The following is a 25,940-nucleotide window of genomic DNA, read 5'->3' as shown; positions in this document are numbered from 1 at the left end:
CTTGGCCAGAGAGCAGATCTGAGCCACAGTTGTGACCTATGCTGCAGCTATGGCAATGCCAGATCCTTAACCCACTCCGTTGTGCTGGGGATCAAACCTGTGTCCCAGTGCTCCAGAGACGTCGCTAATTCCATTGCATCACAGAGGGAACTCCTATTTGAACATTCTCTAATCATAATTTTCCATTTGAGGGGTATTCGTTTGTCAATGTGAGATTTTTCATTTCTTTTTCTATTTATTTATTTATTTTTGTCTTTTTAGGGCCGCACCCATGGCATGTGGAGGTTCCCAGGCTAGGGGTCCAATCGGAGCCACAGCCTCTATCCTTACACTACAGCCACAGCATCCGAGCCACGTCTGCAACCTGCACCACGGCTCAGGGCAATGCAGGATCCTTAACCCACTGAGTGAGGTCAGGGATTGAACCCGCGTTCTCATGGATACTAGTCAGATTCATTTCCACTGAGTCACGATGGGAACTCCCTCTTTTTCTATTTTTTGGGCAGTGTTCACAGCATATGAAAGTTCCTGTGATCAAACTCATGTCACAGAAGTGACCCAAGCCATAGCAGTGACATCAGATCCTTAACCCACTGAGCCAATAAGGAGATTTGCTTTTTCATTTCTTTACAGCTGGTGGGTTAGGTCTAATTTTCCCAGTTGGAAAGAGGCACTAACTTGGTCTCAGTGAGTCTACTACTTGGCTAGTGGTCAGAGGGCTGGCTGGTTAGTAGGGAAAGTGGAGCTATAACCTGGATACTCAAAATCCTATCAGAATATCAAATCTACACTGTCACCCAAGAGCAGGACTTTACTGTATGGACCTCACACTGGACAGGGCCAGCATGTGAAGGAAAACCAGTTAGAAGCTCTGGGTCAATTCTCCAGGTCAGGAGGACACACAGAAATATCTTCTAAGAACATGAAGAAACTCACCCCGATATTTCCCCCTTTCAATTTGAAAGAACTCATTTTTCAGGACTCATTTTCCCATAGTAGAAAATCCAGAGGAATCAGCACGATTAGCTGCCAAATTGCACAGAAGAGGAGGAAGGAGGTGACCGAGTCAGCCAGTCAGCAGTAGGCTTGGCAGCTGGGAGCACAGCACGGAGGGCTGGTGGCTAAGCTGGAGGTCAGTGTGTCCAACCCAGAGAAGGAGGGAACAGATGGCTCCTGAGGCTGAGGTGGCTTAAAGAAAAAGACCTTTCCTTACAGCATTCCTAGCCATGTGGATCTTCTTACATTTGTGATTCTTAGTTACTTCTGAAGTGGTATGTTTTTCGTTTGTTTGTTTTTGCTTTTTGCTTTTCTTTTTTGAGCAGGGACATTCTGTGAGTAAATACAATTTACCGCTGGTGACAAAAATAGTGACTTATCTCTGACCAGGGCCAAACACTGGTCCTCTCTGTGGCACACCTGCTTTGGCCCTCTCCATCTCTCCATGTGCCCTGATGCAGGCACCTTTCCTAGTGTTTGGTTTCTCTCAGCCCTCAGCATCCTCCCTGGGCTCCGAGTGATGCTGTCTGGCGGGTGGGGACCCTGGAGGAGCTGGAGGCACTGCTCTCCTTCCCCAGCCCTGCCTGGCCCTCTTCCTCCAGCTCAGTCCCACTGCACACTGCACCCCTAGCTTTCTCCCAGCAGGAAGGAGATGGCCTGGCCATTCTGTCTGGCTAATGGTCCCACAGTGCCCAGAGCTACGGCGGCAAGTTGGGAGCTGGGCTGACTCCAGAAACATCCCTGCCGCTCTTGGAGCCACTTTGACTCTTCTCACAGTGGATGTTTCAGGCTCTAGAAAGCAGGTAAGACTTGCTTGGGCAGCTAAGTGGAAGCAGACCTCTGATGTAAGCAGCGGAGGTAATACTTCTCTTTCCCTGGCACTTGAACATTAACAAGGCCAATCTGTATGTAATTAAAAGCAGCTACTGACAATTGCTCCCCACCTCCACTCTGTTAAAGCAGTAGAAATCTAAATTTTCTACCTTCTCCAGCTCTTCTCGCTCCAGTACTAAATTGCCAGAAGTGGGAGTGGTATCTTTAGGCAGTCCTGGCAAGGGTAGATCCATCAAAGGAAGGATGATGTTTTTAAATTAAAAAAACAAAATGGCATTTCTCCAGAGCAGTAGTTACTATAATTTTTGGCCTAATCTTTGGAAAGTATATTTTTCTGCCAGTGTGCATAGATTCTTTTTTAAAGATGATTCATATGACACCTTCTTGAAATTTAAATAAGCTATACAATTTTAAAACTTAGAGCAAAAAAAAAAAAAAAAAAAAAAAGACAATTATTTAGCAATTTGCAATCTTCCAGAATTCTTAGGAGTTCTAGAGAGCATTACAATCCTCTTTTAAACTTTCGTCCATCAGAAATTTGAGGAAAGCAATTTACAGATATTTATCTGTCTTCTGAAAACTGTTGTTCTTTGCTGTCTTTTTTTTTTTTTTTTTTTTTTTTTTTTTTGGCCTTTTTAGAGCCTCACAGATGGCATATGAAGTTTGAAAGCTAGGGGTCCAATCAGAGCTTCAGCTGCCAGCCTACACCAGTCACAGCAATGCAGGTTCCTTAACCCACTGAGCGAGGCCAGGGATCAAACCCTCATCCTCATGGATACTAGTCGGGTTTGTTACCACTGAGCCACAACGGGAGCTCCCTTTGCTGTCTCGAGATATGGGACTTTACCATATTTTTAACTCTATGACCAGTCAACCACATAGAAAGAGTTGTATGATTTTATTTATTTAAATACTTTCTGAATTCCTACTATGTGGCAGGAATACAGCAGAGAAAGAAAAGGAGGCAAAATCCCTGATCTTAGGAACTTTGATTCTCGTAGAGAAAGACAAAGACAATAAGCCAACAAACACATAAACGTATATGCACAAACAGTGTTATGAAGTAAAAAAGAGAGTGATAAGGGCAGATAAAAATGAGAATGTTTATTTTCAATTGTATATCTTAGAAGAAGAGGGGGATATGTTTTTTAACAGAAGCTTCTATGAACCATCATTTGTATATCAGAATACACAACATTCTTAGCACTATGCATACATAGAAAATTTGCAGAAGGTGGGCAAAAAAGATGTTTCTTGAAAAACATATTACAGATCACCTATAAAAATGAGGTCAAAATAAGGATGTTTCAAAACATATCCTTTTATTTGTAGAGGTACTTTCATAGCCTCTTTTTTCAAATCATAGCAAAATACAGTGCAGCTTAAAGATGTTACAGTTGTCTTCTTACCTATTTCACTGAAAAGCAATTGCTCAGAAAGGGCATTTTTCTTTGTCACAATGAAATCATCAATACACAATGCATTGTCCATAAATTATCTGAAAGCGTTACGGTGACAAAAGCTATTCATTGGCCTTCTGCAGCCACTACTAGTTAACCCACACTGTTGTTCCACTGAACAAGAAGCCTCCTCTCATTCAAACTCTATCTAAATGTCCCTTTAACAAATTTGTGCGGCATCAGCAGGATGGGATGGGACTTCCAGAGAACACTAGTTCCCCCTGAGCTGAAGATAACAGATGTCATTTTAAAAAGGGTCTGTAGTGTATTAGGCTTGGGAACAGAACCTAAGGAAATATTCTCTCCAAGTTGTCATGTTTCAATGTGTATCGTAAGTTGCCATGAAGAATCAATATGCCGAAATTTTCAAAATTATTTCAAAATAGATTCATTTTTGTAGTGCAATTTAAGAGACATATTCTAAAACAATATTTTGAAAAATTATGAATTAAACCCCACAAAAAGCTTTCTGATGCTTGATTCTTTGGGGTTTCCACTAGAGAGGACTGGACTGGCCACCTTAAAAAACATCTAATTGGGAAAAGTTAACAAAATAACTTATTTTTTAATCGGGGGGCCTTCAAATGCTTTGTACTTACTCTAATTTATCTCTTCAAGTCTAAGCTCAGTAGGACACTAGGAGACAATTTTTAAAAAGTGGATCCCTGTGCTGTTCTGTAGAACCTCATTGCTTATCCATTCTAAATGTAATATATCAAATCTCTTGGAATAGAACACGATGGAAGATAGTATGAGAAAAAGAATGTATGTCTATATGTATGACTTGGTCACTTTGCTGTATGGCAGAAATTGGCACAATGTTGTAAATCAACTGTACTTTAATTAAAAAAAGAAATAAGTAACTTGGGGACCAATAAAAAAAAAAAAAGTGGACCCAGTAGAAAACTGGGTAAAGTGTATGGATAGATGATTCATAGCAGAGAAAGCCTGAATAGCACAACAATGCATAAAAAGCTCTTGACCTGCTTGGTACTTATGGAAAAAAAGATTTTTTTTTTTTTCAAAAATGAGAAAATCACAATGAAGGAAAATCAAAGCAAAAAAAATACATTTTAGAAAGTTATGGGTAAAAGCAGATCATAAATGGAATGCTGGGAATATATGGTTCATAGGGCCTATATGTTAAAAAAATGTAATTATAATTATTTAGAAATAGTTATTGTTATCAATATACCTTTAGATAAAGCTGTCCCTATTTACAGAATTTAGGGGAGGAAATCAGAGCTAAAAGTAATTTCCCACACAATTTTCAAGCTGCTAATTTTCAAATATTTAGAACTCTTAAATGCGCAATAGGGAAGTTCCCATCGTGGTGGAGAAGAGATGTCAGTAAAAGACGATGATGTTGGTTCTAGGAGGAGAGAAAGACCCAGAAACCAAGGATGAAAAAAGCTTTTCAAGCATTACTCAGCCATGAAAAAGAATGAAATAATGCCATTTGCAGCAACGTGGATGGACCTAGAAACTATTATACTAAGTGAGGTCAGACAGTGAAAGACAAACATCACATAGTATCACTTATATGTGGAATCTAAAAACAAAACAAAACAAAAAGATACAAATGAACTTATTTGCAGAAGAGAAACAGAATCAGAGACTTTGAAAAACTGATGGTTACCAAAGGGGACAGGTTGGTGATGGGGAGAAATGGACTTGGGGTTTGGGATTGGCATTTGCACACTGAGGTATATGGAATGATTGGCCAACAGGGACCTGCTGTGTAGCACAGAGAACTCTACCCAGTAATCTGTGGTGATCTACATGGGAAAAGAATCTGAGAGAGAATGGATATGTGTACATGCATGACTGAATCACTTTGCAGTATAGCAGACATTATAATGACCTTGTAATTCAACTATACTTCAATAAACTTATTAAAAAAGAAAGAAAGAAGAAGCTGGGGTTATCAGTGCCAAAGGTAGCAAACATATGCATTGATATAAAGATACAAATAATTGTAAATTTTAAAAAACTAAGCATTGAAGAGAATTTCAATGGATCCATCCATGGTGTGTGCATGTCTGGTTCCTTAATGTGGGGATAGAGCTGGCTGGTGAGTTCAGAGCCTCAGCAGGTAAAGCCCATCCATACGTCTTTCCCACAGTCCACCACACTGGACTAAACAAGGGTCTTCCTTCATGGCTTTAGAAAGGTCAAGAGAAATGAGTACATCTCTTTGCTCCCACATAAAACTTATCCATTTAACTTTTTTTTTTTTTTTGCTTTGTGATTAGTGATTAAGTTTCAAAACTTTCTCTTAAAAAAAAAAAGGCTGCTGCTGATCCGGGAGTGATACAAATAACCACTGAGGACAGAACCTGCACCCAGGAATCCACAGCCCTGAGAACGATAGCTGTCAGACGCTGACCTCCGACTCCTGACTTCCTACTGGGTTCGTTTTGAGAAAGATGCATTGCATTCTGGGTCTTTGACCAACTTGACTTCTAGTCCTTTTCTATATCTTTTCTTTCTTCCTTTTTGGCCACCCTGCAGCATATAGTTTCCCAGGCACATATAGTGCCCAAGGCCAGAGATCAAATGGGAGTGGCAGTTGCGACCTACGCTGCAGCATCCCTGGATCCTTAACCTACAGTGCTGGGATCGAACCTGCATCCCAGTGCTCCAGCGATGCCAGTGATTCCATTGCGCTGAGGCGGGAACTCCAACGCTCTTATAATAACTTAACAGTGATGATCACCACAATAATAACCAAGAAGGAAGTGATGATCTACAGAGGGTGGCCTAAATGGACTCCATCTAGAATTTGGCTCACTTTTCCTTTGCTGGATTCAATCTAAGCATGCTTGTCTTAAATGTCAATTGTAAACCAAACATAAATGTCCTGCTAAAACAAGTTTATCTTCACTAAACTTAACTGTAGTCTCCGATTAGCTGTTTCAAACTTAAATAAAGCATATTTATGGCTGTTTTTCCTTTTGATGGTGTGTCAGCTACATATGGGCAGAGCTGTATGTCTCAGATTAAAATGTCCTAGAATTTCCTCTGGGAAGTTGAAAGAAAAGGTGTCATACTTAATTTTAACCAACGTACACAGTTAAAGATAAATTGAGTGCTTACTGTTTTATAAAATAATTTTTTAAATTAAAGGATTAACTATAAATTTATTTTCTTTTTTTTGGCCGAACCCAAGCATATGGAAATTCTTGGGCCAGAGATTGAATTCAAGCAACTGCAACTTACACCATAGCTGCGACAACACTGGATCTTTAACCTACTGTGCCACGATGGGAACTGCCCCCCCCTTTTTTTTTAATTCAAATAAGAAGCAATTGTCTAATTTTATAAAATAATATTCACAGTATTTCAATTTATGTTAAATTTTTATTTTTATTTATTTATTTATTTATTTATTTATTTATTTTTATTTTCCCACTGTACAGCAAGGGGGTCAGGTTATCCTTACATGTATACATTACAATTACAGTTTTTTCTCCCACCCTTTCTTCTGTTGCAACATGAGTATCTAGACATAGTTCTCAATGCTATTCAGCAGGATCTCCTTGTAAATCTATTCTAGGTTGTGTCTGATAAGCCCAAAAATTTAAATGTTATGATGGCTTCAGCCCAAGTTTGGTAATAGACTGAATGTTTGTGTTCTTCCTTAATTCATATATTGCAAACTATTCCCCAAAGGGAGGCTGTTAGGAAGTGATTAGCTTTGGGGAGGTGATTAGGTCATGGAGGTGGAGCCCTTGTGAATGGGATTAGTGGTCTTATAAAAAAGGCCCTAGAGAGTCCCCATCACCTTCCTCCATGTGAGATTACATGAAGACCACCCTCTCAAAACCAGGAGGTGGGCTCTCACCAACAGCTGAATTCACCAGACCCTGGATATTGGGCTTCCCAGTCTCCAGAACTGTGAGAAATAAATTCCTCTAGTTTATAAGCCATGTGGTCTATGGAATATTTGTTACAGTGGCCAGAACTGACTAAGACAACATGTCAACCAGAGATCTTAGTGTCATAGGTTAATGAGTGACAGAATGTTTCAGGACATTGTAACATCTGTGTAATTCGGGATATTGTCTGCGGGACACAAGGAGAGAGCTCCAAAGTTACAAAGTTTGGACGCCTCAGTGATTTCTTGTAAGTGAGGTAGTAGAAGAAGCCAAAACCTTGAAAGAAGTCCAAAAGGAGGTCCTGCCTGGGCAAAGGATGAAGATACAGTTGACAAATGACTTATTCCAATTGTCCTGATAAGGTTCTGCTCAAAAGTTCCATTGAAGAATTCAATGTGGATGGCCATGGTGTTTGACAGAAGGCTCAAAGCTGACAGAGGCCAGGTCACATTGCCCTCTGCTCCAAAACGTGTAGGCTGCCTTGGACCAATTGGGGCATGACATGTCACATGACCTGGACTCTCATTCCTCTGGAACCTTACGACTCTTCCTCTTTTCCATTTAGCTCCAGCACACTGCTTCTCACAGTTCCTTGAACACACCAGGCTTACTTCCATGTCCAAGCCTGGCAATACCTGTTGCCTTTGTTGGAATCCTCTTATTATAAATATCTACATGGCTCACTCCTTAGCTTAGTCCGTTTGGACTGCTCTAAGAAAATACTGTAGATTGGGTATTCTATTGGGAACAATAAAAATTTATTTCTCACAGTTCTGGAAGTTGCAAGTGCAGATTCCATGTCTGGTGGGGGCCCATTTCCTGGTTCATAGATGGCTCTTTTCTTCTCACCATAACTCACATGGAGGAAGATGTTGGGGAGCTCTCTAGAATCTGTTTTACAAGGGCACTAATCTTATTCATGAGGGTTCCACCTTCATGACCTAATCCTCTGCCCCAAACCCCTTCTAATACTATAATATTGGGGGTGAGGATTTCAACATATGGATTTGGGGGACATAAAACATTCAATACACAGCATCTACCATCTCACATGAGTCTTTGTTCAAATGTCACCTTCTTGATGAGGCTGACATAGAACATCTTATTCAAAGTAGCAACCCACTTGCCTCCTACCTTGATCTTTCCAATCTCTTTTTGTGTGATCTATCTTTTCTTTTTTCTTTTTCTCACTAAGACTTTTCACCTCTAAAGAGCTATACAATATTTCTCATTTATCAGATCTATTGAGTATTGTCAACCTTCTTTGGCTAAAATTCATGCTCCAGAAGAGCAGGGATCATTATTTTGTTCACTGGTACATTACAAAGCTCTGAAAACTATTTCTGGCACTTAATAAGTGTGTGATAACTATTTGATGAATGAATAAATGCATAAGTTGAGTTGGCAGAATATTGTGCAATGATAAGATATAAGGATCATGAGGGCAAAGACTTCACCATGATACCCTGGCACCTAGAACAGTCCCCAGCAGAGTATTTATGTAATGAGTGAATGAATGTTATTAGAGTGTATGGTGGGGGGGAAGTTTGTAAAACCCGAAGAGGTAGAAGTGAAAAATGAATAACTTTGGGCCAGGATTGAGGTGATTTTGTGCCCAAAATCCTGCCTAGAGTTCTTTAGCTGCATGTGGGTCATAAAATTACCCAAGGTGCTGCAAAAGAAGATTGTTCTTCAGTTACCTAAGAATAAAAAATGGCTACAACTACTTAAAAGAAAGTCCTGACAAAGGTGACAGCAAAGCGAAAGTTCATGAAGATGATTTGTCCTGTGACATATGTACAGAATTCTACTGCAATATGAAACTCTCTTTTCAGTACTCTTTTCTTACCTGTTGGATGCTAGATGGGTTCGTTAACCACTGAGCCATGATGGGAACTCCATCTTTTCTTATTTCTTAATCAGATATCACAGGCTTTAGAGTCAGATCCACTTGCATCAAGTGCCCTCCTCATCACAACCCAGACCATGTGACTCTCGGAAACTCACTTTTTCTGAGCCTCCATTTCTTATATGTTAAAACAATACCCACTGTTTAGGGCTGTTGTGAAGCTAAAAAAGATGTCAAGCAAAATGCCTAGATATTCCCTCACTATCCATCTATGTCCTTTCTATGCATGATTCTAATATTTCTATTGAATAATGCACATAATAAGAGTTACATATTAAATTCTAAATAAGGTTTTTGTTTTCTCATCCAAGGCTAACCATTAGATCAGCTTATTTCTTTATTGTCCTCTTGTATTTTACATTGGAACTATACAGTAGAAAATGTCACAAGAAGTTGGAATTAAAGTTTAGGCTATTTTATTGATTTTCCTAGATGCAAATTATTATGCTGGTTCCTTAAAAATTATAGCATTATGCCAGAATATTTACTAAAAGGGCAGAGCGATGATTCATATGTTATCCACTATGTACATTTGAAAGAAGCTAATGGTGTATATTCCTGATAACAAGCAAAAGTGACCATTAAAAGGTGAAAGTATAGTTTACAGTGACAAGCCCTGCCCCCCACTTGGAAATATTTCTTTTTGAAATGTGATGAACACTTAGCTTCCAGAATTAAAGAATAAGCAAATTAGTAGCTGATGAATTTGTTCATTTTTCCGTTGCCTTCTTGAGTCTTCACAGATACCCCTTGCGTGATGTAAATCTTACTGAGAAAGGAGCACTTCTGGAATCTGCATATTTCCAGAAGGCTGAGCTTCAGCTCCAAGGCTATAAAACACATGCTGTAGAAGAGGAAACAGGAGCCTTGAAGGATTGAGAACTCTGATAGGTTCGCACAGCTTCTAAGTGGCAGAGCTATGATTTGAACTTCTTGAAAAAGAAGCCAACTAAGGCCACAGGACTTATAATCAGAGAGCCATGCATTTCAGGTTGTCTGGAGTACTTGCAGCCACCGATTCAGAGAAGCAATACTTTTATCTATTTCATGTATGTATGTTTCTTGGAAGATGGAGATCCTATTTAAAAAAAAAAATCTGTACAGTACCTGTGACAAAGTATAATTTCCAAAAACTTAAAAACATGATTTTCCTCAGTAGTAACAAACCCAACTAGGATCCATGAGGACAAGAGTTCAATCCCTAGCCTGGCTCAGGCGGTTAAGGATCCAGCATTGCCATGAGCTGTGGTGTAGGTCTCAGACACGGCTTGGATCCTGCGTTGCTGTAGCTGTGGTGCAGGCTGACAGCTGCAGCTCCAGTTTGACCCCTAGCCTGGGAACTCTCATATACTGCAGGTGCGGCCCTAAAAGGACAAAACAAACAAACAAAAACATGATTTTCATAGACATGTAGAATGAACAAATGTAAACATTTTCTTTAAATCTTTAATGAGGGAATGAGCAAGAGGGGTTCAAAAGAAAATAAGGATATGTAGGCCGTGGAAAAATAATTTCGTAGTAAGATTTCTGGAATAGATGCACAACTGATTCCCTGCAGGGAAGGTATCTTTTCCACAGAGAGAAGTCATTTGACTACTGGACAGAAATCTACATGTTAACATATAACTTCATGGAATCTAGAATTTCACTGAATAGTACTTAATGAGCCAAACAAAATTACATTCCATAAACAGGTATACAATCCTTGGATGAACTTGTTAAGCAATGTTCCTAAATGTCATGTTAGCCTAGTTTTGCCTTATTTCTAAATCCTAGTAAGTGACTTCCTGGAAACTGAAAATAGATTATTAAGTAAATGAAAATAATAATATTTTACTTACAGATGGCTCTAGAATTTACCATTTCATAATCATAAAATTAATTAGACAATGAAAATGGCACCTAGATTTTCCTTTTTTTCAATTTTTTATCAAAATAGTTTATTTACAATGTTGTGCCAATTTCTGCCATACAGCAAAGTGACCCAGTCATACATATATATATATATATATATATATATATATATATATATACACATTCCTTTTCTTATATTATCTTCCCTCATGGGCTATCCCAAGACACCAGATATAGTTCCCTGGTACCTGGATACTTCTGATGCAAGAGAGCATGGCTGTTATTTTCTAAGCGTAGAACCCAGATCTTCCCCAGAAAGATTGTTACCATAATATATTTTGAATGAAAATGATGTCAAAGCAGCTAATAACATCACAAAAAACTTAGGCTGTCCATGCACTTCCTCTCAGACAGCACTGAGAAGCTGATGCAAGGGAGGAAAAGTGATGGGTTGCAGGTGGCATTCCTGACCTGGATGGGAAGATAAACAAACCTCTTTTCAGTACAACCGCTTTAGCTTGAATATGGGTCTCTGTGCATCACAGCAACAGATGACAGAACCTGGCTGAACACAACTGGCAACAAAGCCAAGAGTAGGATTGGAAAGACTGCCTTAGTGGTCATTGCTTTAGACAGTGGGGTATCTTGCTCCACATTTGCGGGAAATTAAATTCAGAGGGGAGTTGCTGGAGCTGGTCTATTACAGCAAAGCAGAAGGGATAACCCATACAAGCACTCTCTTTGAACTAAAAAAAATTTTTTTATTAGCGTATAGCTGATTTACAATGTTGTGATAATTTCTGCTGTACAGCAAACTGACTCAGTCATACATACATATATATTCCCTTTCTCATACTGTCTTCCATCATGGTTTATGCCAAGAGATTGGACATAGTTCCCTGTGCTATATAGTAGGACTTCATTGTTTATCCATTCTAAGTGTAATAGTTTGCATCTGCTCACCCCAAACTCCCAGTCCATCCCACTCCCTCTCTCTTTGAACTTTTGACAATCATCCCAAAGTACCAGCCACAGGCTTTTGAGATCTTTTATTGCCTTGGTTCCCCTCTGCATTTGGACCAAGAGTACGTCTACAAATTCAGTGTTGTGAGTCACCCAAGTGTCCGTATTCTCTTTCTTTCTTCTAGTTGCAAAAACTTTCTTAACTGAACTAGCTGTTCTCAAGATGGTTAATCTGAACGACCTGCATCGACCCAATGTAGAATCAAGATATGTTTCCATCATATTTCTGAGAATTATTCAAAGTTCTATTCCTTTTGAATAAATAAATTCACATTGAGGTATAACACATGGGTATTTATTGAGGAACAAATGATTTTCTTGCCGATTTATTCACTAGGAAGTGCAATTTCTGGGATTTGTAAAAACAATCTTTAAATAGATGTCATGAAATCATATTTTATGATACTACAAGACTGCTATTTGCTGAGGTTGCTTGATTCTATGATCCTTTTCTCCACTATTCAGGTAGCAGAGGCATTTTCTTCAGTGAACTGCCCTCAGGGAAAGAATATGACTGGGGAGCTCAAAATGGGCTTTTGAAATTCATAGCAGAGGCAATACTCTCGCAAGTTGAAATAATTTAAATTCATAAGAAAGGCCTGGGCCTTATCCCGTGAGAAAAAGATGTGTTGGTTCCATTAACCAAAGTCTGGAGTATTTAGAGCATAGACTTTATACCATAAATCCTGGAGCAGGGAGGGCTGTGCTAAGACTGAGAGCTGCTTACTTTCTCTGAAGGCCAGGGGTTAGGTGAAAAGAAGAGGTTCTACAGGGTGGGAGGCAAGGGAACCAGGACCATAGGCCAACTCTTTGTAAAGAGTGAGCCGCAACGTGGGGTTTCCATGTGTACAGAGAGATGTCCATTGTCTTCCTTCCTAATGAGAGAGGTCATGTGGTCTCTGCACCCCTGCCCCCGGCCCACATCCTCCCCTTTCCCCATGCCCCCAGATTTTACACCACTTTCCACAAAGGGCACCATTACAGAAAGCAGCCTGGAGTGGTGATGGGAACGGTGTTTCCTAGGATGGAAAATGCAACACTGAACTTTCAAGCACCCCAGGTGAGGGTAAAAGCACAGGGCGTCTCACAGGTTCTCGGTCAAAATCCTTCTGCCATTGTTTCACCTCAGCATCTCCAATGAGAAGACGGAGCACAAGCCCACAATACAGGCCACCGTGTCGGTCAGTGTCAGTGGTTTATGGTGGCTTCTGGTGATGGCGGTGATCACAGTATTTTTAATAGAGGTGTGTATGCTGGGGCTGACATATTGTTTCATCTTTCTCCTCAGATTCTGAGAAACAGAGTCAGGGGCTAGAACCGAGAACTTCCTGTCTGAGTCTCTCCAGGCATAAAAGTTGGAGGAAAAGCACAAGGGAAGAGGGAAGACAAGAGAGGGGACCCAGGCCCCCCTGAGGGGTCACGCTGGGCTGCAGGAGGGGGTCTACTCTCACCTCTGTTCCCTCCCTTGGGGCAGAGTTGATAGCAACCAAAACTGGTGCCAAGGCCAACACGTGATGAATAGGCACAACTTTAAAAAGGCTCGACCTCACTTATAGTTGGAAATATGTAATGAAAACAATAAGCTCCATCTTGGGAACAGGGGTGAATCCCAGTTTGGTGGGACCTGAGGTTTGTGCAATTTGGGAGGAGTCTTCTTTAAAGTTGGAGAGAAAAGAGACTGGAGTCTTACTTGATTGTGTGGAACTATCTTCCTTCTGCAAAATTTTCTGACGTCTAAGTGAATCCATCTCTTGAGCTTTTCCAGGACCCTGGAAGGACCCAGGCTAGTGGGGCTTCAAGACTAATCCAGCTTTGCAGAAAAGGGTAGTTGTTTTTCTTTCTCTCTTTCTTTCTTTCTTTCTTTCTTTTCTTTCTTTCTTTCTTTCTTCCTTCCTCCCTTCCTTCCTTTCTTTCTTTCTTTCTCTCTCTTTCTTTCTCTTTCCTTCCTTCCTTCCTTCCTTCCCTTCCCTTCCCTTTCCTTTCCTTTCCTTCTTTCATTCTTTTTAATTCCTGGACTAGGGGTCAAATCTGACCTGCATCTGAGGCCCATGCCACAGCCACAGCCATGCTGGATCCTCAACCCACTGAGTGACGCCAGGGATTGAACCTTCATCCTCATGTATACTTGTCAGGTTCTTAACCTGCTGAGTTACAACAGGAACTCCTGTTCCTGCAGGAACTCCTGCAGAGGAGGATTTTAAGCAGGGAAAGACATGACCAAGAGACAAGCAAAAGGAGTATACCTTTGTTCACTGTCAACCCCACCTGTCATTCTCTCTCTGGGTGCGTTTCAAGATGCCAGTGATTCGAAATTCAATTTTAGTTTAAATTACCAAAAGAATCACATTATATTAATAGGAGATGAAAAACCTGTGGGCAATGTCTTCCCAGGATCCTTACATGGGAAATATCCAAGTGCCACATATTGTATTATTCTGCTAATAAAACAGTAATATTTCAAAAGCAAAGCTTGATGCTCAGGTTTTTAAAGATATGGTCTGACTGTAGAATAACAACTCATATTCATATTTGCATGAAAATACAGACTGAGTGTGGACTGGCAAATTTATATGCCGACTGGTGAATTTTAAAGCAAAGAGAGCCAATACCATTAAAATGAAAATAATTGTATATGATTCAGAATCCTAAATCATTGCCATATGTTACTTGGGTGACTCCCAACATTAGAAAAAAGAGAAAAAAAAAACCCATGTTTTATTCTACCTATTTATTTCTTGAGATGATTTTGAAACATGGATTTTAAATGTACTTGAAGAGCAGCTGCCAGATTTCCAAAGTATTCAAAAAACTTAAAAAAAGTCTATAAATTTAGCGTTTTGGTAGTTACAACTTTCCAGGGATAAATGGCTTAGCAAACAGACAAACAAAAGAGTTGTAACCAATAAGCTTCATTAAAAAAAAAAAGATAATTAGATCACAAGGTGAAAAGAAAGGCTTAAAATGCCTCTCAACTGTGAAGGGTTAATTTAGGGTCACTATTAAATAATGATATGAAAATTCACTGTTACTTAATGAGCTTGTTAGTGAAACTCTGTAAAGAAAGCTATATTAAAACCCTAATAACCCAGGGCAGTGGCCCAGGTTTCTGAAGGTCATGAATGACCATTCAAATTAAGAGTGTATGACTAAAATTGATCTTTTCTCCTACTTCACTTTCCCCATTTCATTAAAAATTCTAAGAACCTAAAGGCCGCATAACTTCCTAGAAATTAAAAAATGCTAAGCAATGTAGGAAATCTTACCTGGACAGGCTTCCTGGGGGCATTTGTTGCACTGTTTCCAATTCTGTATCAGATCCAGTGAAGTTTTTTGCTAGTTAATTGACATGATTTGGTAAACGCTATGTACTAATTATTGGCAGAATATAGCAATATTCTGCATATCACTCTAAAATTTCTACTACAAATTCTGGTTGGCCTTTCCAACATCCCACAGCAGGTCAGGGAGAGACTAAATCTAGACTTAAACCTTGGCACTGAAAGCTCACAAGGTCCCCTAGAACTTTGAATCTTCAGTTCAGGCAGAATTCCTGATTGGCTTTCAGGCAACTCCTACCACATTACCTGAGTATGACAGGTCAAGAAACAATCTCGGAAGGTGTTCCATTAGTTAGAGAGGGTCCCCGCTGGGGGGGATTTGCACATTCTATTTGGCTGATGAAAAACAATCCTTTAAGCCTACATTCCTAAACTCCAACTAAGGTTTATTCATTCACTCAACTTATGGTTGCCAGATTAAATACAGGACACCCAGTTAAGGCTGAATTTCAGATAATCAGTGATTTCTTAGCATGAGCATATCCCAAATATTGCATGGAGCATACTTATACAAAACCGATTATGCATTGTTTTAACTAGGTATCCCATATTTAAGTGGGCATCCCACATTTTTATTTGGTAAACCTGGCAATCCTGATTACATCTCATATTAATAACAACCAGTGACACCTACAAAGCACCAACTATGCCAGGCATTGAACATGTTTTCATGTGCTTTTAATTCTAGCAATAACCTCTAAGGTAGTTATTATCCCCATTTTACAGGTGTGAAAAATGAAAGCACAGAAAATTAAAGAAAACATTCTCTTATGAAATCAAGTATTTTACGCTAGACCCTCAAGCTTAGATGGCGTCCCATTTTGTGAGTATATAGAGGGTCAAGGTTTTCCATAGAAAACAGTCCTGAGTTGCTTGAGCACAAGGACAAATGCTTGCTCAAGGTCCCTAATACTCTTTGGCGTGGATTATTGTGCATACTTACAATTTGGAAAATATCCACAGCAGGTGTTACCAATTGCCCACTGCAGCCATTAGGATACTCACAGAATATTGAATTTTAAGCAATGACATTCTAGGTGAGCCTTCCAAGATAAACTGGCTACAATACGTGCCCCTTAACAGCCAAATGGTTTGACCTGCTATTTGTTTGATCAAGCTATTTAAATGAGCACCTACACCAGCCAAAATGAAGATTTCTGTTTTAATATAATTCCATTTATTATGCCCCTCGGATACATTGGATCTAGGAGAAAGACACATTAAAAAATTGAAATGCAGTAAACTGAACGTTAGTTATGTAAGTGCAGAGCAAAGAATGGCCATCTACCTCAAGGCCATGGACTAAAAGAAGGTCTTCATGGAGGAGATTCTCTTAAAGAACAAGGAAGGGTTCATTGGGTAGGAAGTTGGGAAGGTTATTGAAGGTGAAATTGACAATGAAATGGAGAGAACCCTGCTTCTCATCATCATTAAGCAGCCAGATCCACCATTCTTTGAGCACTTTCTTAGCATTAAAAAAAAATAAAGCCATAGGGTCAGCCCAGAGGAGAATGTCAGGTTCTCTACCTCTACAATGTCAAGACACTAGTATAAAGAGCATGTTAGAGTCTGTTACTTCGGCCAGAAATGGAGGTTCCTGGGCCAGAAACTGAATCTGAACCACAACTGTGACCTACAGCTGCAGCGACGATGGGATCCTTACTTACCCCATGGGCGCCTGGCCAGGAGTCAACCCACACCTTAAGAATTAAGTCAAATTCTTAATCCACTACGCCAGAGCGGGAACTCCCCTCTCTGTTTTTTAATATCAATTTTTTCTTTTTCTGCAACAGACTAGGCATAAGATTAGATCTCAGTGTGATGAACAGAGCAAAGAGAAGATCACAGAACATGCTGATGCTACTCTTCCTTACCTTGTACTTCACAGACTGAAGTTTACACCCTCTAGCCACTATTTTCTCAAAGTACTAAAGTCTTAAAAGCTCACCTACATTTTCTAAGAATCTGTGGACATTAGACATTCAGTCTTCAGTGAGGAGTCTAAAAATATTTTGAAATGTGAATTTTCTCTAATATTTTCAAATATGTTAGTTTGTACCTAAGAAGTGGGAAATAAAGACTGCAAAAGAATGAACTAATGCAGATATTGGTCAGACACACAAAAATATCACAAAGCGTTGGCTGCAGTACATTCGATTTTGCTCTCGAGAGAGGACTTGTTTTCAGCCTGGCCCCTGTTAACTAGGGAAGAAATGTGAACCGTGCCTTCAAGTTTCCATAGCATGTTTCTTGTGATTTTCAGTTCCCTAAAAGCTCCATAAGGAGGCTTAGATGATGTACTTTAGGCAGAGTACAATGAGCACTGGCCTGGGAATCAACAGAACCTGTGTTTGCTCTTGGCTTTGTTTGTGACTTGGGCAGGTCATCAAATTGGAGTTTCTCCTTTTCCTCATCCCTCAAGGGACAACTGAAGTTGACAAGGGCTCCAATCCCCTCTGGCTCTAACGAATTCTACTTCTATAACTTAAGTCCTTCAATGGAATCACTGTTATCCATTTGCATTTCAATTTTTTTTTTTAATAATAGATTTAGCAAAATTGCAAGTGACCTAGGAGAGTATCCAGAGAAAAAATGATAATGCCTCCCATGGACCTGCAACCATACAAATTCAGAAATTAGGAAATAGTTAAAATAAAATTCTCAGAGCTTCATACTTTGCAAAAGGAATTGAAATAATTTCTAATTCTGATAGAAATATGACAGGTCTTCTCCATTCAAATGCATGTGTGATCCTTCCTTCTGTTGGCAAGAAACCAGTGAAAACCTCAAACAATCCTAAGTAAGTAAATTGCGAAGTTACTTTCATTGGGAGTTGTAAGATCTATTCAGCATTTTACAGCAACATATGTGGTGTTTTATTGGATCGGGACCTTGTATTCCATACAAAGCCATTTTTTTTCCAAATAAAGATGATTTTACTGGATTCAGTTCAGATAATATTAACATTTATGGACTAGGTCCAAACTCTCCTTGGTTTCTAGTAATCACATACGAATGAGCATGGCCACAGCAATTCTATTAATATATTTACTTCTGTCAGAAGCTGCATTAGCAAGCATAACAAGAAAACATAAGAAAATAAACACTGAAAATTGGAGTTTTAAGCGATTCTTTATAGCTTATGGATTTTATTAAATAAATGCCAAAATAATTAAATTACTACAAAATTTTAACTAAATGTTTATTATTTATTTTGGCTTAAAATTAAAAAAAACCCAGAAAGTTTACAGTATCTGATGTTCCAAAATTAATATATTTGATTTACTAAAATAAAAACATCTCACAATGAATTAGGTTCACATCTGAAACACACAGAATAGCTTTGACATTGTTTATGCCTCTTGGAAACTCTTCTAACTTTGGAACCTCGGTTTTGCATCTGTAGAAAGACTGTCTTGGTAATTTTAAAAGTGTCTTTGAACTCTGAGAATTTATGTTTCAAGATAACAGCTTTCAAAAAGTACCAAGAGGACCTTGAGACTTTTGTTAGATCAATTCCAAAGATCTAACGTTAAAAAAAAAACACACATACCACTTTTCCAACATCAGCCAGCAGTGAAACTGAGTTATTTAGATTAAGCAACACTGGCAAAGGGGGATTATGGTATTTGTCTACCACGAGGAAGAAAATTATCATTGTTTTAAATCAACAGATGTTATGTTCTCCTTGGAACCACGCTTCCCTTTTGTTGGAAAATGCAGACGTTAGGAACTGCTCAAAACAGCAGAGGGCGCCACAATCACAACCAAACCAAACCAAAGGAAAATCTTGGCCTCACACCAGTGTGGGGAGAAGTCCTAAGCCAGGATGTCTGAAAATGAGCCATGGCCAGGTGGGAGCAAGGCGTTTTCAGAATGTATTTGGGAAACTGCCAATAAAATGGTTTACACTTCATCTTAGCATCCACGTCCAGATCAAAGGCTATGATCTTGGGTGTCTTGGGTATCTTCTGGAGTATTTCATTGATTTTGAGACACTTATTTGAGAAAGAAGATGGTGCCAGGTTAGAGCATGTCCAGGGCAGGAGGCAGAGAGACAAGTTTGGAGTATGGGGAATCATTGAGCAGAGGGTCAGCATAGCTTGGGGACCAGAATCTCTGGGGTAGAGGTTTTGCACACTTGAGATGGTCTCCCGTGAAGCAGGAAAGAGGCTCATGTGTCACTGGAGAGCATCAGTCTGGGACAGATGGAGCTCACACGAAGGCAGGATTGTGTTCACTGTGGGGAAGAGTTTTACAACAAGTGGAGTCACACACAACTGAGTCAGAGTGCTTGGGAAGTCTCCAGGCAACGGATGTCCACACTTGATTCAAAGACCTTGGAGATTTATGAATCTGGTGAGAGGCTGGAGTTGATGACTAAGAGTCTAAAATCCTAATGCATTAATTACACTTGTCATTATGTCCAATTGTAGAGAATCTGATTTACTTCTAGGAAATAGGTATGAGATGCTTTTGAAACATGAGCCTATTATTTCCAAATATCAGGTCCTAACAATGGTGATGAGCTCAGAGATCAGTTCTTAAAACAAACTAATGATTATAATGATTATCAAGTAAATATAAGAATGATCACAGAATTTGCTAGTGGTTCTTCTCTGTTAATACAGAATTGGACTCAGTCAAGTGTCTGGTTATTATATGCACGTGTATATTCATCCATACCTATGCACAGACACCCACACAAACATGCATATTTATAGGCAGAAAAGTAGAAATTGGCTATATATGGAAACAGGCATTCTTCTTGTGAAGGCAGAAGAGTCCTATCTAGTCATTGCACAAAGTAATGCAAGGGCTTCTGAGACTTGCTTGCTTGCATTCAAATCCAGTCTCTAGTACTTACCAGCTGTGTAGCCCTGTGCAACCTACCTAGTCTCAGTGGCTCTCAAGTGGTCCCCAGAATGACAATGTCAGAATCAGTTTCCCCTGCAAACTTGCTATAAGTGCAAATTCTCAGGCCACACCCCAGCCCTCCTGAATCAGAAACTCTCTGAGAGTAAGGTCCAGCAATCTATTTAACAAGCCCTCTAGGTGATTTCTGATGCACACTAACATCTGAGAACCACGTGCCTCGGTTTCCTTGTCTATAAAATGGCCATCTATAGGGTTATGGTGACAAATGAATGTTTACATATATAGTGTGTGTACAATAGTGTGCAATAATGCACTATGAAATATGTGTTTTTAATATTACTACTCAAATCTCAAAGAAAAAAAGTAACATCAGCTGGAATATCCATGCTATTTGGAAGCAGAATCAATGGGAAAACAGTTATTTTGCTAAGTGCCATCATTTAAAAAATGAACCCCGCTGAAATATGGGATAGAGAAATACCTAGTCTTCATAAAGCAGAGTTGACAGGAATTCCTCCAGAGGAAAGGCCATCCAGGTTTGTTCATTAGAAAACAAACAGTCCCCTCACCTCACTGTCTGGATCCACACACTCACGCTGGCACCTTCTGAGGGGCATCATTTGGATTCACTGGCTCACCTCAGACCCCACATAGGATGATCTTTACTGAGGCAGTTAAAGAAGCTTGGTCTACACTATCATGCCTTCATGTCCATCCCCAAGATCAAAGTTAATCTGGGCTATGAAGTTCTTCCCAACTGAGAAATAAGAGTGAGCTCAGCCAGGTGCTATTAGGGTGAGGGGAACATGAGGACTTTCTCAGGCACTTTCAGCTCATCTCCCTGAAACCCCAGAAAAGCTGCTCTTGACTTCGTAGTGGTTATAGATGAGGGCTCTGGAATTTCTTTAATGCTTTTAGGTGCAGAAAGTCTTTAATCTTTCATTTCCGAATATGCCAAAAGGGGATGGTGATGATGATGGTGATAATATTATGTTCCTTGTAGGTCTGTGAGGGTCAGTTAAGAGAAAGAATAAGACAGCAGCCACCTAGCAAGCATCCCGTATGCATTCACCGCTGCTGAGTTATTACATCTCATGACTACGTACATGATGTTCTGAGATATTAAGTAAATCGCTCAACATCCCACAGCCAGTAAATGGCAGAACTGGAATTCTAAGCCCAGCACATGGGACAACAGAATAAATGGGTGTTCCCCTGTTTAATACTTTCCTGAGAGCTGTCATTTTACAGCAACTTGAGACTAGTCTCCCTCAGGAATTATAGGAGAGGCTGATTCACATACAACTATGAAATTAGAAAAAAAATCTTCACAAGATGAAGATTGTTGCAAATAATCTAAAAAAAACTTTTTTAGGTAAAGATGTATCTTGATAATATAAGTAAAATTATGGTTCTAATTCATAAATTGCCAATGACGTCTTACCTTTGGAAATTCACAACAAAGCTATCCAATTTATTTGTTTATTTATTTATTTAGTCTTTTTAAGGGCATACCTGCGGCATACGGAGGTTCCCAGGTTAGGGGTTGAATAGTAGCCACTGGCCTACATGGGCCACAGCCATAGCAACGCCAGATCCAAGCTGTGTCTGCGACTGACACCCCAGCTCACAGCAACGCTGGATCTTTAACCCACTGAGTGAGGCCAGGGATCGAGCCTTCGTCCTCATGGATACTAGTCAGATTCATTTCTGCTGAGCCATGATGGGAACTTTATTTATTTATTAAAGTAGAGTGGATTTCCAGTATTGTGCCAATTTCTGCTGTACAGCACAGTGACCCAGTCATACATAGATGACATTCTGTTTCTCATATTATCTTCCATCATGTTCTATCCCAAGAGACTGGATATAGTTCCCTGTGCTGTATGGTAGAGTCTCATTGCAAAGCTATCCAATTTAGAAACTCTTTATTGAGGACATACCAGGTGTCATGTCCTCTTTGGCAGATGGGAAAGAAAAGTTGAATAAGAGGTATCCTCGCCACTGGGGAAAAGGCATTCCAGTAGGACAGCAGCTCACTTCTATTAGAGCACTTAGTAACTCCACACAAATTGCACAGGGATTCTGGGAAGGGTGGCAGGGCACACATCAGTCTCAGGTACAGCTGGAGTTGAGACCATAGGGGAAGGAAGCTGATTTTTTTTTCTGGACCACTTCAGGTCCTGGGATTCACTCTCTCTTCACTGGCCTGCGTAGAGTTGGGTGCCCCTCCCTGACCAACCATCGTTTATGATGGGGAAAAAAATCCATAATTACCACTAGATACTAGGGTGTGGTCAAGTCCTCACTAAATAATAATAATAATAATGACTGAAAAGAAAGAACTCAGTTGATAGGAAATAACATGGGCAAATTGAAATTGGATGCTTATGGAGAGAACCCACAAATGTCCAGGAGACCAGGAGGACCGAGCTCTGGGAGAGGTTTCTCAAATAGATCTTGGCACTGAAGGCATAGAGGAGGAAATATGAAACAGCAGAATATGCTGTACTATACACTGGAAAGTATTTACCTTATTTATACACCCAAATCTTCCTACCCTACAAAGAAACATTTTTTTTTTTATGTGATGCATCCAGGGTTGTGACAAAGGTAGTTGACTTTTATTGGTTAAAACAGGAGGCTTAGGATTGATTCTGAAAAAGAGTAGCAAAGTGTAATGGCAGCAGTTAAATGTGAACCATACATACTATTCTGAATATTTTAATTAAATGTTCCTCTCAAGAATACTGATGTTGCACTTGAACTACAGGAAGGAAAGTGAAGGAAGGAAGGGAAAAGCATGAAGGGGAGAGAGAGAGTGTGTTAAAAGAAGACAAGGCAAGAGATAACCAATGGAGTACTCTAAGAGGAGAGAGGAAGGGATGGGATCCAGAATCAGATGCCAGGGGGAGCTTCCTGGGGTAGAAAGATGTCTCTCTCAATGAGAGCACTTGAGAGGAAATGAGGATAGGTCCACACAAGGACAGGACCAGCGTGTGGGCAGTTCAGTGTGAGTGTAGCCACATAAGATACAGTACTGGCACCAAAAAGAGACCTGTGCAGTCAACCATCTTTTTTTTTTTTTAATATGCAAGTATTGATGCAAACTATTGCCTTTGGAATGGATTAGCAATGAGATCCTGCTGTGTAGCACTGGGAACTATGCCTGGTCACTTACGATGGAGCATGATAATGTGAGAAAATAGAATGTATACATGTATGTGTAACTGGGTCACCACGCTGTACAGTGGGAAAAAAACTGTATCGGGGAAATAACAATTAAAAAATAAAATAAAATAAATGTAATGTGCTACTGTGAATGGGATTTTGCAGCAAGAAAAGGACATTAGGTAAAAACTAAGAAAATCCGCATTATAAATCAACTACACTCCAATATGAAATAAAAAGTAAATTAAAACAGAAAATAAATAAATTAAATAAATAAAATAAAATTCTAAAAAAAATTAAAAATAAGCACATATTTATTGACGTATAGTGGACTTATAACTTTACAATATTGTGATAGTTTCAGGTGTACAGCGAAGTGATTCTGCTATATATATATACACACATACATATTCAGATTATATTCCATTATAGGTTAAGATATTGAATACAGTTCCCTGTACTGTGCAGTAAATCCTTGTTATTTATCTATTTTATATACAGCAGTTCTTATCTGTTAATCCCATACTCCATTAACTGCCTTTCTTATACTATCAAATAATGATAAAGGCTCTTCTAACATTAAGTATGAGGGGCCTCCCAGATACGGGCTGGGGTTCCTTCCACAACAAACCAGCAAGGACCTTGTGTTGTAGCGTTTGCGAGGAATACATAACAGTTTCAGTATTTATTTTCACCAGACTTTGGATAGACAGAGTTGGTCTACTTGCATTCTAGAATTCAGTAGGAGGCCCAGCTCTGCCATCCAATACTGTCTGGACAGGAGAAGCAATCTCAGGAAGAGCTCTGCCTAGGACATGTGTCCTCATTCTGACATTTAAGATCAACGCCTCAACAAAACCCAGTGGGGGCGTGACCCTGCATCATCCTTCTTCCTGAAGTAATGATGCTCATGGGAGTTTCTCTTTCTGGCATTAGAACCAGATAGGGATCAAGTTGGGAAGGATGTGGATGTGTGTTATTTGCATGTGTGTTATCCTGGGGTTGGTTACGTCTCCTAATAAAGAATCTTTAATTTGCAAACTGGCTGATATCAGACAAATTCAGTGCTATTGTGTCTTTCATTATGATGGTTTTAAGAGAGTATCTGATATTAAAAAAAAAAAAGTACTGTCTTTTACTGGAAACATTTTCCCCCTCTATTGGAGTTTGTTATAAAATATCAGATTCAAAGTGAAAAGCAAAAAGGTACAATTTCACTCTGTTTCTAGCTTTCTAAATATGTTGAGCTCACTCTTGGAATGAGGTACACAAAAGCTTAGTAATAATCATAATGATAACGTAATAGGTGTTTTTTAAACTTTAGATTTCTAAACATCCAGATGTTTGGCTTTTGCTGAAGGTATCCAGATGCCTGATTGCATTTTCTGTTTTCAGACAGCTCCAGGACTTTATGGAGCCATAGGCCTTTTCGCTGCAACAATGTAATTAGAAATCACGATTACCCTCCTATCATGCAGGACCCGGGTGAGCAAACTAAGGTCTGCAGGCCAGATCCGGCTCTGGCCACTTCTTTCTGTATTGCCTCTGGCGGCCTCTCAGGCTACAAGGCAGAGCTGAGTGGTTAGGGCAGCCCAAGGTACTGAAAATATTTACTCCCTGGCCCTCTGCAGACAAAGTTTGCCAATCCTTACACAAATCATCATCTCCTTTCCTTTTTCTTCTTTTTTTTTTATACTTCATTGTATATCTTTTTTTTTGTTTTTATTTCATTTTATTAAAATTTTTAAAATTATATTCAATTTATAATGTTCCATCAATTTCTGCTGCCCAGCAAAGTGAACCCTTCTTTATGGCTTTAATAGACAGGACTTTAAAAATTATAACCACAAAATCATTACCATCCTATGGAAAGTAACAGTAATTTGTTTATATCATCTCATATGTTCAAGTTTACTTTTCCTAATGACCTCAAGCATGTCTTTTTACTGAAGATTTTTTTTTTCATCTTTTAAAGTTTTGTTGAGGGATAGTAGATTAACAAGGTTGTGATTGCTGTTGTATGACAAAGGGATTCAGTTCCACATATACACACATCCATTCTCTTTCAGATTCTTTTCCTACACAGATGATCACAGGATACTGGGTAGAGTTCTCTGTGCTACACAGCAGGTCCCCGTTGGCCAGTCATTCCAAATACTCAGTGTGCATGGGCCAGTCCCTAACCCCCAGTCCATCTCTCTCCCCATCATCTCTTTTCCTTAGCTAATTGGCTTTCTATGGTTAGCTTTAGGAAGTTATAATAAATCAGTATACTTATTTGCACATGAGTGATAAATTTCCAGAAGATGCACTAATGATTCTGGCCATTGTTCAGAGGCAAACTTAATGGGATTTAATGTTTAGGAGGACATGGGTTTAACTGCTCTTTACCTTGGCAATCCTTATGCATTTGGTGAAAACAAACAAACCAAAAAAAAAAACCCCACTTAATTCAGGAGTGCGGGTAAATGAATAGATGGTGTGCTCTCACAGTTTCCAATTTTATAATTTGCCCCAAGAGAATTTTAAATGATACATATTACAAGAAATGATGAAACATTCCACTTTACTTCAATATAAGGATTTAAGTCTCACC

General features: G+C 39.4%; 1 protein-coding gene and 1 long non-coding RNA gene across 4 annotated transcripts in view; both read right to left on the bottom strand.

Moving 5' to 3' along the window:
• FBXL7 (F-box and leucine rich repeat protein 7) overlaps window positions 1-25,940 on the bottom strand; it is a 408,940-nt gene that overhangs the window by 73,914 nt on the left and 309,086 nt on the right. The gene's annotated exons all lie outside the window — the stretch shown is intronic.
• LOC146395456 (uncharacterized) overlaps window positions 12,088-25,940 on the bottom strand; it is a 47,160-nt gene continuing 33,307 nt past the window's right edge. Inside the window, exon 3 of the long non-coding RNA XR_014830817.1 lies at window positions 12,088-12,105. This is a non-coding gene — a long non-coding RNA (uncharacterized LOC146395456). The remainder of the gene's footprint in view (window positions 12,106-25,940) is intronic.

This window comes from Sus scrofa, chromosome 16 (genome assembly GCF_054392235.1).
Source record: "Sus scrofa isolate SSC_HxYL_T2T_F1_AM1 chromosome 16, Sscrofa_HxYL_maternal_Yorkshire_Landrace_v2.0, whole genome shotgun sequence".
In the NCBI taxonomy this organism is placed as follows: Eukaryota; Metazoa; Chordata; class Mammalia; order Artiodactyla; family Suidae; genus Sus; species Sus scrofa.
Note: the sequence above shows the minus strand (reverse complement) of the source record. Positions and strands in the feature narration are given on the sequence as shown.